General features: G+C 44.8%; 1 protein-coding gene across 13 annotated transcripts in view; it reads left to right on the top strand.

Moving 5' to 3' along the window:
- The first annotated feature begins 14,877 nt into the window (after nucleotides 1-14,877).
- The window catches only part of MEP-1, a 156,409-nt gene continuing 156,245 nt past the window's right edge, over nucleotides 14,878-15,041 (top strand). For 11 of the 13 annotated variants that reach the window (XM_070100079.1, XM_053771162.2, XM_070100076.1 and 8 more), the window contains exon 1: nucleotides 14,878-15,018. The gene's annotated coding sequence lies outside the window, so the exon portion shown is untranslated. The remainder of the gene's footprint in view (nucleotides 15,019-15,041) is intronic. The other 2 variants (XM_070100112.1, XM_070100083.1) reach the window with 2 other exon arrangements.

Below are 15,041 nucleotides of genomic sequence, written 5' to 3' on the forward strand. Positions count from 1 at the left end.
ATAGCCTTGTATGTGACATTCAGAGGGCATCTCTCTATCTTTCAGATTGAGCCAGGTCTCTGTTATAGCAATGATATCTATGTTTCCTGCACTTGCAATTAATCTTAGCTCATCTATCTTATTTCTTACACTCCTGCTATTAGTATAATAGACCTTAAGGGAGCTAGTCCCTTGCTGCCCTCTGCTGTCTCCCTTTGTTCGCTGACTTGATCTATTGTCTTTGTTTATAACTTCATGATGAATGTCTTTTATACATTTACTGTTTACAACCCTAGTGTTGCAACCTAACTGTTTCCCACACACACCCATACCTCTATCTTCTATCAGTTTAAAATCCTAGGCATTTTAGCAATGGCCCTCTCGATTGAGTTTGCAAGTGCTACCACCCCAGCCCCAGAAAAATGTACACCATCCCTTGCATACATATCATGTTTGCCATAAAAGTTTTCCCAGTTGTCAATGAATGGGATTGCAAGTTCCTTGCAGTATCTGTCTAGCCAGCAATTTACACCAATTGCCCTAGACAACCATTCATTGCCCACTCCCCTTCTAGGCAAGATGCTACATATAATTGGGACCCCTCCCTTAGACTTAATTAAATCTATAGCTGACCTGTACTTATCTAGCATCTCTTCTCTCCTACCCTTCCCAATATCATTTCCACCAGCAATGAGACAGATAATAGGCTTGTTCCCATTACCTGACATGATATTATCCAACCTGTCGACTATGTCACTAACACCAGCTCCTGGGAAGCACACTCTATCTCTTACCTTCTTATTCCTATTACAGAAGGCACTGTCCATATATCTTACCTGTGAGTCACCAACCACAAGTATGTGCTTACCTCTATTTGCAGGGGAAGTAGTACCTTTACCTTCACTGACCACTGAAGTACACTCATCCTGAAGAACAGAGAAGCGATTTCCTACCTTCAAATCTTCTCTCTTAACTTTCCTTATATTGATGCTCTTCCCATTACTGGGAACCACTTGCCACTTGTAGTAGGTGCTGAACTGCACCTCACTGCTGGTAGCCGTTGCTACCTCCCCACCTACAGCTTCCTCGCAGCGAGAGACAGACTGCACCTCACTGCTGGTAGCCGTTGCTACCTCCCCACCTACAGCTTCCTCGCAGCGAGAGACAGACTGCACCTCACTGCTGGTAGCCGTTGCTACCTCCCCACCTACAGCTTCCTCGCAGCGAGAGACAGACTGCACCTCACTGCTGGTAGCCATTGCAACCTCCCCACCTACAGCTTCCTCGCAGCGAGAGGCAGACTGCACCTCACTGCTGGTAGCCATTGCAACCTCCCCACCTACAGCTTCCTCGCAGCGAGAGACAGACTGCACCTCGCTACTGGTAGCCTCATTCCCCTCCACCATATCAGCCACCTCACACTCGCTCCCAACCCCATTGAGGTAAACCTTCAGCCTCCTGATTTCCTCTTGGAGAAGCAAGACTTCCTCCTTCAACTCTCCAACCTCAATTTTTAAAACACTGCAAAAGCAAGCCATGGCTTTGTAACCGTCCACACTAATCCCCAAAGCAGCTCAGAATCTGAATTTTTCCAGCTTAAAACCATTGCTGGGAGTCCTGTCTAGGCTAGATATTTATAGCATACTATTTACATCCCCTTTATTTATTCCTGTTTTCCATTTATACACCTTGATCATATCCCCTCTAATTCTACGCCTTTCTAGAGAGTGCAGATTCAGGGCCTTCAGTCTATCCTCATAGGGAAGATTTCTGATACATGGGATCAACTTTGTCATCCTCCTCTGTAAAGTTTTCTAGTGCATTTACATCCATTCTGTAATACGGTGACCAGAACTGAGCAGCATAATCTGAATGAGGCCTAACCAAAGATATATAGAACTAAAGAACAACCTGAGGATTCCTATTATTTATGCTTCTTGATACGAAGCCAAGGACTCTGTTAGCTTTATTGCGAACGCTTATGCACTGTTGCATGCTTATGCAACGTTGCACATAAGTCTTAATTTTCATCTTGTCGGTATTGTATACCATTCTTGTACAACTTGTCAGACACTGCAACATCAGAATCTTGGTTCACCAACTCCAAGGCTGAGGGACTGATTACCTAATCTTGTATATATAGTTCTACATTCTTAGCATTATGCCATTGTATTGTACTGATAAAGCCACTGGATGGCGAAACATCTACAAATAAGGATACCCAGATGTTGCACATGTGTCTAAATCTTCATCAAAGGTACACATACATAAGAAAGGAGGGACACTACAGCAGAGGCTGCAACACATCTTAGGACACCCACAGCAGGTTTGCGCATCATGGCTTTAATAAAGGTGGAGTAAACACTGCGAGTTGCTGATTTATAGGAAAGTATTATGTCTAAATCATGGCCATCAAGGGGTGAGGGGTGCCTTGATCCTGACGAAGGGCTCTTTATCCAAGGAAGGACTTACCCTCGTCGTCTTAGATCAAACTTGATTACCTCCCTTCTCCCCCAGGTTCTGTTAAGTAAGGCTATTTAGGTACAGGTACCCGTAAGTGCAATTATCATACAATGTGTAACTTTCCTAGAATAACCCCCCAAAAAGTCAAAGTGACTTATTTCTATTGGTTAAGGGCTCCCCATGATTGTAATCATCTGGTAAACACAGGATGAACCAGGTTATGATGGTCCGAGGAGCATCATAACTGGTGGAAGATAAATAAAATTTTCTTAATGGACGGATGTTCACGCTATTAATGCATAAGAAAACAAGGTTGAAGGGGATACTAGAAGTCTTAGACCAATAACCAGGGAAAAGGAGGACCCCCTTCTAAGAAATGCCTTTACCCTTCTTTCCCAAAGCAAGACTACTGACAGACAAGGAGAGCCAGAGTTGGGGAAGGCTGGAGGCTGAAGATGGAAGAAGAGTTCTTGGTAAACACATTAGCCTACAGCGTAGGCGAAACGTTTCGACAATAAAGATACCCAACTGATACCAAACCAGTCCTATCGTAACCTAACCAATCCTAACCTAACCTAACCTAACCTAACCTAACCTAACCTAACCTAGCCTAACCTAACTTAACCAAACCAAACCAAACCAAACCAAACCAAACCAAACTTAACCTAACCTAACCTAACCTAACCTAACCTAACCTAACCTAACCTAACCTAATCTAACCTAACCAGCCCTAGGGCTGAGTCTGGGTCAGCCCTAGGGCTGAGGGCTGAGTCTGGGTCAGCCCTAGGGCTGGGGGCTGAGTCTGGGTCAGCCCTAGGGCTGGGGGCTGAGTCTGGGTCAGCCCTAGGGCTGGGGGCTGTGCTAGCTGATGTTTTTGTTTCCTGTGTTTTTTCCAGTGGGTGACTACTTATTCTTGGGTCAACTGTTTTAGACTGGGCATTCTGAATGTTAAACAAACTCCTCTCTCATCCTCCCATTCTCTATATAGATTCAAAAAATAAATGTCTTCTTGCTCACCTCAATGCTGAAAACTTCACATAATAACTCCTGTTCATCTGAGCAGCGAAAGTCAATATTGACGTAGTAAATTAATATTACAGGAGTACACACTAGACGTGGTAGTGAGGCTTCCTGCTAACTTAACAACTCCAAGTGTTTATAAAGAGGGCAGGTCAGGGTGCAGATGAGAGTGCACCATATCATGCCAGCAACAACTTGGTACTATAAGTACCACATGCACTGAATAACTGAAGTACAATGAACGTTTGTCAATGTTCAGCAGAAACCCAGATGGTGACACACTCAGGAGGTTAACTGATCTGTATATTTCGACCCCCTTCTGGGATCCTTCAGTGACCCCCAGTAGAAATAATGGAAATAAGTCACTTTGACCAGCTGGTCTGCAGCTGGCCAAGCCTGCAGATACTTCACACATCTGGGGTCCTCTTCAGCGGAAGAGGATAGATAATTTTATTTAGGTATATGTACCCATAAATAGTTACACAAACTATCATAAACAGAAACATATGTGTAAAGTACCTAGGGTAATCCAAAAAAAATTGTATAATACAACCTCAGTCAAATAATGAAATGGTTACAATCATAATCATAATTTTTAAATGGATGGAGAGCTAAGCCAGCGGACGGCCTCGGTCAGATGACCAAAAACCCCAATGGCGGGTCATCATATGACTAAGACCAGCGTCAGAAAACACTTATCCTGTTTTCTGACAAATCTTATATAACCTACCCTTCAATGGAGGTTCCATGACGCTGCTGAGGGGCTCTTGGTCTAGGAAACTGGATCTATGCTCCAGTTTCCTGAATTAAGCCTGAATACCGTCCATCCCCTCCCCCCAAACAGCCGCTGTATAATCCCTACTGGTTTAGCGCTCCTCCATAATTATAATTATCTAAGCTAACCTAATCAGTCACGTACTATGCCAGTTTGAGCTGCTGTTCAATGCCAGTTTCTTAATACTTCCATTTTTTCAAATTATATTTGTTCTTACCATTGGTTTGGTTACATAAACGTGTAAAATCATATATTTAACGACAAAACAAGTCACTTCAAGTTATGGTAATGAGTCCTAGAAGACTCATTGACATCTTACATGCTAATAGGAGCATGTCTATCACTGTATGTATACTGAAACTATAGGGATTGAAGTATGCTCGTTGGTAAACAGGTTACATGTAGCCTTAATCGCCCTCATTAAGTCGACAAGCTTTATACCCGGTTAACCAACCAGGAGGTAGAGTGAACTGTTGGCTAGGACGGGAAGTTTAGCAGCAGATCACAGCAACAAGACAACTTGGATGTTCTACATTAATGGTATACAATACCGACTAGATGAAAATAACACATGTGCAACATCTGGGTATCTTTATTGGAGACATTTCGAAATCCAGAGGCTTTTTTAAATTATGTCTTAGAATTTGTATTCATAAAGCCACTGGAGGGCGAAACGTCTACAATAAAGATACCCGGATGTTGCACATGTGTCTGATTTCCATCAATATTAAAGTTATGTAGAGAAAAAATAACAGCCAAGAAATGGGGCCTAGTGATAGTACCAGTTACCAGGCAACGTAGTGCTCTGATGGAGCTAGTATACTATCAGTGCTAGTACCAGGAACAAGGAAATGTGGTGTTCTGATGAAGCTAGTATACTATCATTGTTAGTACAAGGTACAAGGCAACGTGGTGTTCTGGTGGAGCTACTATACCATCAGTGCTAGTACCAGGTACAAGGCAATATGGTCTCAGTAAACTAGTATACTATCAGTGCTAGTACCAGGTACAAGGCAACATAGAAGGAAAGTGAAGACTCACGTCAGCAAACACTGGCATATATCAGAAAACGTTTCGGACATTGATCAGAGGTGATCAAGGTCCTAGGACTGAAACGTCTTCTGATAAATATGTGCGTCTGTTTACCTGGAGGGAAGCGGAATGAAATGGATGCAGGCCAGGAGCCGTGACTCGACACCCAGGTCACAGACCTGGCCACGGGGGCGTTGACCCCCGAAGCCCTCCCCAGGTATACCCTCCCCATCCTCCTCATGTTCAAGTAGCCTGTTGCTGCCGCTGGGAGCAGAAGACAAGAAGGAATTACAGAGATGCTAGTGAGTTGATCCCTGGTGCGGGTGGAAACACTGGACGTGTTTCCTTACACCTGCTGTCCCGTACACTTAGCAGTAAGCAGGTACCTGGGTGTTAGTTGACTGATGTAGATTGCATCCTGGGGGACAAAATTAACCTAAGTTGTCCAAAATGCTCTTCATAACCAGGGGCTTTCTATATAGTATGTCACTGGTGTCAGCTATGGTCTGTATAAGTTGTATCATATACGTGAAGAAATAAAGATTATTATTATTATTATTATTATTATTATTATTATTATTATTATTATTATTATTATTATTATTATATTAGAAAAAAGACAGGTGCTGGTGATGGTTTCTTGCCAAGAATTTAAACTACATTTCCCTCTATCTCTGATCAAACCTGGTTTTCCCCAGGCGCTGTATGACCCCTACGAGTTTAGCGCCTCCCCATGCACCATATAATCACAAAACAGTTAGCGAGCAGAAAATAGTATTAGAAATAACCACGACCGTCTTCACAACTTGAGTTTTTCAGCACACGAGGAGAATTATATTGTCTCTTATAAAGCACTAAATCAGTGCGGGTCATTCAGTGCAGGACGGGGTGGAGGCTTCAACCTCTGTGATATGTTAAACTGTTGGTGGTGTAAGTGTGAGAGAAGGAATAGTGTATTATGTAAATATTTAAGGAAATATTCGTATATATTGCTGTCTTTTAATATTATTATAATTATTACGGTTATCATCACATGAATAATAATAATAATAATAATAATAATAATAATAATAATAATAATAAATAATTGTTATTATTATGATTATTATTACCGACTACACTTCGCTTTCTTAGTCGTTTCATTTTCTGACCTCTCTAAGACTGAAGAAATATTTGCTAACCTAACCTAACCTAACCTAACCTAACCTAACCTAACCTAACCTAACCTAACATAACCTAACCTAACCTAACCTAACCTAACCTAACCTAACCTAACATAACCTAACCTAACATAACCTAACCTAACCTAACATAACCTAACCTAACCTAACCTAACCTAACCTAACCTAACATAACCTAACCTAACCTAACCTAACCTAACCTAACCTAACCTAACCTAACCTAACCTAACCTAACATAACCTAACCTAACCTAACCTAACATAACCTAACCTAACCTAACCTAACCTAACCTAACCTAACCTAACATAACCTAACCTAACCTAACCTAACCTAACCTAACCTAACCTAACCTAACCTAACCTAACATAACCTAACCTAACCTAACCTAACCTAACCTAACCTAACCTAACCTAACCTAACCTAACCTAACATAACCTAACCTAACCTAACCTAACCTAACCTAACCTAACCTAACCTAACATAACCTAACCTAACCTAACCTAACCTAACCTAACCTAACCTAACCTAACCTAACCTAACATAACCTAACCTAACCTACGACTAACAATTGGTTATAATCATAACCATAATTTTTAAAGGGGCGGAAAGGTAAGCCAGGGGAAGGCCTCGATCAGATGACCGAAAACTCCAGCTATGGGTCGTCACATGACTAAGACCTACGTCAGGAAACACATGTCTTATTTCCTGACAAACCTTACCTAACCTATCCCTACAACTCATCTCTGTTTTTAACTTTCAGCTGTGCCCTCGTGTACCTGTTTCCCACCTCTCAAGCATCATGTTCCTCTCCTCCCTACCAATTCTACTTTAGTATTTTATAGGACGCTATGTTTCCTCTGATCCCTGTGTCCTCATTGTCACCAGAGTTAGCTAGTACGCCTTCACTCTAGCACTAGTCTCATTGCAAACCTCAAAGTCTTTTTTTTTTTCAATTTCTTAACATGCTTGATCAGGTGCGAGTTCTACACTGGTGCCGTATACTCTAAGGTAGGCCTGACATGTGCTGCAGAGGTTATTTGATTGGTGTGCGCCTCGGACGATATACTTAGCTATGCACACCATGAGGGCCTTCTCCGTGAGACAGATTTGCAGCTTTTGTTTCCCGATCCTCTACTTCGTTTCTGGTCTTTACTCTTTCCTATTTTTATAACCTTGCATTTGCTGGGGTTGAATTCCAATAACCACTTGTTAGACCAATCCTGCAGCTTGTCCAGGTCTATTTGCAGACTTTCCTTCTCTGTTTTTATTTTTCTCTCAAGAGTCACACCTGCAAACAGGAATACATCAGACTCTCTTCTGCCATGTTTATGTACACCAGAAATATCACAGGGCCTAGTAGTGATCCTAGTGGACTCCCCCAATTGTCACACTAGCAATTCAATAGGAAATATTTTCTGACAATGAATCTAGTTTCCATCCTATTAGGTATTCCTTGATGCATTGTAATGCCTTTCCTGTTATTCATATCTGCTATTCAGGCTTTTGTCCAAGTCTCTTGTTCGACAGTATCAAAGGCTTTCTTATAGTCCAAAACCCTTGGCTGCCTTCAAGAGGGAACTGGGCAGATACATAAATTCAGTACCTGGCCAGCTAAGCTGTGCTTCGTACGTTGAAGTACGTGCGACCAGCAGTAACAGGCTAGTTGATCAGACCCTGATCCACTGGAAGGCCTGGTCGAGGACTGGACTGCGGGAGCGTTGACCCCCGGAACACCCTTCAGGTAGACTCCAGATAATATACAGTCCACCTGTCCCTCTCTCCTTCCCTCTTTTATCTCACTTCTGTTACCTTCTCATTGAACTCAAGAAAGTTCGTGAGGCAGGATTTACTAATTTCTAAAGCAGTGCTGATTGTTTATGTACCCCTTCTTTCCAGGTGCTCCACCTCTTGCTTATCCTCTGTGTGCCAGTGACGTGGGCCTTTATTTAATGCTGTCTGTCCTATTTTTTAAATGTTGGGAATTACGTCTACTTGAAAGATTTTAGCAAGCGGTTCACGTAGTGTGCCTGCTCCGTCTTACAGAACCCACAGAGAGATACCTGGTCTCAAGGCCTTCCAGGTATCTAGCTCACTTAGTAGTTTCTTTACCGTTTCTACTGTTGTGTCTATTGCACTATGTACGCCTTTTTTTGACTCTTTAGTAATGTCCCTGTTGCCTCTGAGATTACCTTCTTAAATCTTTTGGTTCAGCTCCTTGCAGACCTCCTGGTCACTTCTTGTCAACTTTCCTTTTTTCTTTGGTATTATTTCCTGGGCCATTATTATTGTCCTCCTTCTGGGTTAGAAGGACCTGCCTAATGTGGACCAGTAGGTCTGCTGCAGAGAAGAGTTCAGCTCCATGGAGCTGAACTTTATAGAGTTATCCTGGGTTACTGACTCTCCAGGTTAAAAACCCGAACAAAATCTTCGTTTTCTTCAACAAGGTGTGTTGGGCATGACCAGCTTGGGCCAGCAGACCTGCTGCAGTGTTCCTTCTTGAGTGGGTGTGAGTTGGGCCTACCAAGCATGGGCCAGTAGACCTGCTGTAGTGCTCCTTTATGTTCTTACTGTGTAATCTCCAGCACCGAGGAGCTTCAGGTATTCTATTTCACTATTCTTGTTAAAGTTAGATTCGTTTAGGGTGAATACCAAGTTCAACCTTGCTGGTTCATTCCCTCGGACACACTGGTTATGTCTCTGAAATGTTGACACAAAGTTCTCCATCTTCACCTCCCTCATTTGACCCCTCAGCGTTTCTGGTCTCCAGTGTGGCTCTCAGTTATCCTAGTCTAGGTAAATGATTAAGCCAACGGTTTGATAAAGCTCCTGGAGAGCGAAACGTTGCCACGATAAAATGTCACATTAGTTGCACTTTTGTCATTTTTAACCTACCTGGAGTCTACCTGGAGGGTATTCTGGGGATCAACACCCTTGTGGCCCGGTCCACGACCAGGCCTCCCTGTGGATCAGGGCCTGATCAACCAGGCTGTTACTGCTGGCCGCACGTAGTCCAACGTACGAACCACAGCTCGGCTGATCCGGCACCGACTTTAAGCATCTGTCCAACTCCCTCTTGGAGGCAGCCAGGGGCCTATTGGTGATTCCCCTTATGCATGGTGGGAGGCTGTTGAACAGCCTTGGGCCCTGGACACTTACAGTGTTTTCTCTTAGTGTACCAGTGGCGCCCCTACTTTTCATTGGGGGTATTTTGCACTGCCTGTCCAGTCTTTTACTTTCGTAGGGAGTGATTTCTGTGTGCAGATTCGGGACCATTCCTTCTAGGATTTTCCAAGTGTAGATTATGATACATCTCTCTCACCTGCATTCCAGTGAGTACAAATCAAGTGCTTCCAAGAGTTCCCAGTAGTTGAAGTGTTTGACAGAACTTATATGTGCAGTAAAGGTTCTCTATACACTCTTTAGATCTGCAATTTCACCTGCTTTGAACGGAGACGTTAATGTACAGCAATATTCCACATGTGCAACAGTTGGTGTGAAGAGCACCGTAGTGCTCTTCACACCACCTCCAAGCCTGAGGGACTGATTAACTCATCTTTTGTATATAGTTCTACTGTCTTCAAATTATGTCCTAGAATTTGAATTGATAAAGCCACTGGATGGCGAAACATCTACAATAAAGATACCCAGATTTTGCACATGTGCCTCAGTTTTCATTTTGTCGGTATTGTATACCATTCTTGTACAGCAATACTCCAGCCTAGAGAGAACAAGTGATTTGAAAAGGATCATCATTGGCTTGGCATCTCTTGTTCTGAACGTTCTCATTATCCATCCTATCATTTTCTTTGCAGTTGTTTTCGTGGCACTGTTGTGATCCTTGAAAGTGAAATCCTCAGACATTACCACCCCCAGGTCCCTCACATTATTTTTCCGCTCTATTGCATGATCAGAGTTTGTAGTATACTCACTTTAGTTATTATCTCCTTCAGTTTTCCATAACGGAGTAGTTAGAATTTGTCTTCACTGAACATCATATTGTTTTCCATTGCCCATTGGCAAACTTAGTTTAAATCTTCTTGGAGATTAATTAATCATGCCCTCAACAGATGACAGTCTCATGCTGATTCTAGTATCGTCTACGAAGGATGACAGTGCTGTGGCTTACATCTCTGTGTCTGATATGAGGATGAGGAACAGGATGGGGCGAGTACTGTGCCTTTTGGAACAGAGCTTTTCACTATTGCAGCTTCCGATTTAACTCTGTTGACCACTACTCTTCGTGTTCGATTGGTTAGAAAGTTGAACAGCCATCTCCCCACTTTGCCAGTTATTCCTGTAGCATGTATTTTGTGTGTTGTTAGGCCATGATCACACTTGTCAAAGGCTTTTGCAAAGTCTGTGTATATTACATTTGCATTCTGTTTTTCTTCCAGTGCATCCAAGACCATATCATAGTGATCCAGCAGTTGAGAGAGGCAGGAGCGACCTGCTCTGAACCTATATCTAAGCTCCTTCTCCATAGTATACTTAGGGCGCACGAAAAAGTTTCTTGTAGTTCTTAATGAACACAGAGTTCTATGAGCCTGGGCCTGGGGCTCAGTGGATGGGCATGTCAATGGCTTTCTCAAAGTCTATCGGAGCTAGGGTAATGTCGGAAACATGGCATACATTGATGGAGTTTTGAGGCTCATTCATGAAAAAAATCATTTGGATTGTTGATCTTTAGACTGATTAGTGGCTCGGTAAACACAGAGTCGTATTGGGATTTCAGTATCTCACTCATTTCCTTGTTGCCATCTGTGCAAGTCCCATCTTGTCTGAGCAAGGGTCCAATACTAGATGTGGTATTTGCCTTGTTTTGGGCATATGAAAAGAAATATTTAAAATTTCTTTCAATTTCACCAATTGCTTTTAGCTCCTCCTGCCTCTCCTGGGTCCTGTAGGAGTCCTTTAACTTAAGTTCGATACTTTCCACTTCCGTGGTCAGCGCTTCCTTCCGTTCAGATAATCTAGCACGTCTTTCTCTCTCCAGTTTACTTCTCTTCTTCTTATGGGAATATGCCTTGAGCATACTTCAGCCGCTAGGAAGTTGATCCTTTCGAGGCACTGGTTTGGATCCTTGTTATTTAAGATATAATAATAACATATTGTCGGTAATTCTACCAATATTATCTACTTTTAGTTTAAAGTCTTCCACGATCAGTAATTTGCACTGCTCCAATGGGCTATTGTAGTCCCGTTATGGTCCACTTTCGCTCTTGCTGGTCATGAGAGTCTTGTCTTAATCTCCTGCTGTTTAGTGGAGGGTTGTACATCCCTGCTATTACCCTTGTGGGTTCCCCAATCTTGATTGCGCCTATTATTTATTTATTTGGGTGAGTGGGGCGTGGGTGAGTGGGAGTGAGGCTTGTGTGGGTTACCTGTAGGTTATTCCGGGGATCAACGCCCCCGCGGCCCGGTCCATGACAAGGCCTCCCGATGGATCAGGGCTTGATCAACTAGGCTGTTACTGCTGGCCGCATGCAATCCAACGTACGAGCCACAGCCCGGCTGATCCAGCACTGACTTTAGGTATCTGTCCAGCTCTCTCTTGAAGGCAGCCAGGGGTTTATTGGTAATTCCCCTAATGCTTGATGGGAGGCTGTTGAACAGTCTTGGGCCCCTGATGCTTATGGTGTTTTCCTTTAGTGTACCAATGGCGCCCCTACTTTTTATTGGGGTCATTTTGCATCGCCTGCCCAGTCTTTTACTTTCGTAGGGAGTGATTTCTGTGTGCAGATTTGGGACCATTCCTTCCAAGATTTTCCAAGTGTAGATTATGATATATCTCTCCCTCCTGCGTTCCAACGAGTACAAGTCAAGTGCTTCCAAGCGTTCCCAGTAGTTAAGGTGCTTGACAGAACTTATACGTGCAGTAATGGATCTCTGTGCACTCTCTAGATCTGCGATTTCACCTGCTTTGAATGGAGATGTTAATGTACAGCAGTATTCCAGCCTAGAGAGAACAAGTGATTTGAAAAGGATCATCATTGGCCTGGCATCTCTCGTTTTGAACGTTCTTATTATCCATCCTATCATTTTCTTTGCACGTGCGATCGTGGCACTGTTGTGATCCTTGAAAGTGAGATCCTCAGACATTACTACTCCCAGGTCCCTTACATTATTTTTTCTGCTCTATTGTATGGCCAGAGTCTGTAGTATATTCTGTTCTAGTTATTATCTCCTCCAGTTTTCCATAACGGAGTAGTTAGAATTTGTCCTCATTGAACATCATATTGTTTACCGTTGCCCACTGGAAAACTTTGTTTATATCTTCTTGGAGGTTAACCGCGTCCTCAGCAGATGACAGCCTCATGCAGATCCTAGTATCATCCGCAAAGGATGATACGGTGCTGTGATGTATATCTCTGTCTCTGTCTGATATGAGGATAAGGAATAAGATGGGGGCGAGTACTGTGCCTTGTGGAACAGATTATTATTATTATTATTATTATAATCAAAAAGAAGCGCTAAGCCACAAGGGCTATACAGCTTGTGGAACAGAGCTCTTCACTATGGCGGGCTCCGATTTAACTCTGTTGACCACTACTCTTTGTGTTCGATTTGTTAGGAAGTTGAAGATCTTTCTCCCCACTTTCCCAGTTATTCCTTTAGCACGTATTTTATGGGCTATTACGCCGTGATCGCATTTGTCAAATGCTTTTGCAAAGTCTGTGTATATTACATCTGCATTCTGATTTTCTTCCAGTGCATCCAAGGCCATATCATAGTGATCCAGTAGTTGTGAGAGGCAGGAGCGACCTGCCCTGAACCCATGTTGCCCTGGATTGTGCAGATTTTGGGAATCCAGGTGATTTGCAATCCTGCTTCTTAGCACTCTTTCAAAGATTTTTATGATGTGGGACGTCAGAGCTATTGGTGTGGGAGTGGGAGTGAGGCTTGTGTGGGTGAGTGGGAGTGAGGCTTGTGTGGGTGAGTGGGAGTAAGGCTTATGTGGGTGAGTGGGAGTGAGGCTTGTGTGGGTGAGTGGGAGTGAGGCTTGTGTAGGTGAGTGGGAGTGAGGTTTGTGTGGGTGAATGGGAGTGAGGCTTGTGTGGGTGAGTGGGAGTGAGGCTTATGTGGGTGAGTGGGAGTGAGGCTTGTGTGGGTGAGTGGGAGTGAGGCTTGTGTGGGTGAGTGGGAGCGAGGCTTGCGTGGGTGATTAGAGGTTGGAGTGTTCTTACCTGTCTGTGGTTGTAGGGGTCGATTCATAGCTCCTGGAAGCTGTGGGATAGTTGGTGTGTGGGGGTGAGTAGGGGATGAGAGTGAGTGGGGAGTGCAGGAGTGGGTGTGCAGGTGGGGACGGAGGGTTGCTAGCCATGCCTGTAGCAACTGGGTTGGTTGCGGGGGCTGGTGGAGGGGTAGTGAGGGATGATGGTGGTGGGGTGGTGATAATGGGGGTGGGGGTGATGGAGGTAGAGTGTGGGTGACTGAGGTGGTGATAGTTGTAGGGTGGTGGGGGACTGGTTGTGGGGGTTGGGGAGTTTGGGGTTTGAGTTGTATGGGTAGGGGTGTGGGGGTGGAAGCGGGGTTGACATAGGGTGGGGTTGTAGAAGGGTTGTAGAGTGTTGGGGTTGTGGGGTTGGGGGTTGTGGTGTGTAGGGGGTTGTGGGGTGTAGGGGGTTGTGGGGTGTAGGGGGTTTGTGGGGTGTAGGGGGTTGTGGGGTGTAGGGGGGTTGTGGGGTGTAGTGGGGTTGTGGGGTGAAGGAAAGTTGTGGTGGGAGTTGGGGGATGTGGATTTGGGGTGGGGGTGATGGTAGTTGTTTGGGTGATGGGGTGGGGGGGTTATGGGATGGAGGCGGAGGTGGGTGCGATCGTCAGTGGTGAGGGAGGGAGAGCTGCGGCGGCGGAGAGGATGGCGGCGGCGATGATGGAGGTTATGGCGGTGGCGGTGGCGGTGGCGGAGACTTTCCCCTCCCCTTCCCCCATTCCCACCCCTGCATGAGAAGGGAGGAGCACTGTGGTAGGCCTAGTGTGCGAGTGCTTCCCCTTGTGGTGGAGTGAGGGAGGGAGGGAAGGCCGGCGAGGCATCTACCCAGCCCTCAGGAACATCATGACCCTCTCAATGGACACTTTGTTGATGTTTACACTTTCTGGTGAGGGAGTCGCAGATGGAGGCGGTGTGGATGAAGCACGTGGAGTGCTGTGACATGCGGCGCCTGGAGGGTACTAGGAGGAGGAGGAGGAGGAGGAGATGGTGGTGAGGACCACGTGGAGGTCCACCTCCAGCTGCTCCTCTACTGTCGGAGGCGCTGAAGGGGGATGTTGGGGGGGTGGGGGAGGCCAGTGGAAGAGCGGGGGGTTCAAGGGAATAGGGGCATATAAGTCGGCATCTCCGGTCGTTGATTGGCTGTGGCGGCACCGCTGGTCACGTGACGTAGACTCTGGGTTTTGATTGGACGGTCTCACTCAGTCTGGAGCTTTAGGTGACGTCACTGTTTTCCGTCACGTGACCAGTCGCCGCCATATTGGGACCGCGGGTGGACTACGGAGTCGATGGTTAACTACACTTTCCTCGATATACAGTGACTTTGACCTTAATTGTGCTTGAAAATAGTGTGCGATCAAGTAAGTAGTGGGCACGAGTGCAG

Source organism: Cherax quadricarinatus, chromosome 5 (genome assembly GCF_038502225.1).
Source record: "Cherax quadricarinatus isolate ZL_2023a chromosome 5, ASM3850222v1, whole genome shotgun sequence".
In the NCBI taxonomy this organism is placed as follows: Eukaryota; Metazoa; Arthropoda; class Malacostraca; order Decapoda; family Parastacidae; genus Cherax; species Cherax quadricarinatus.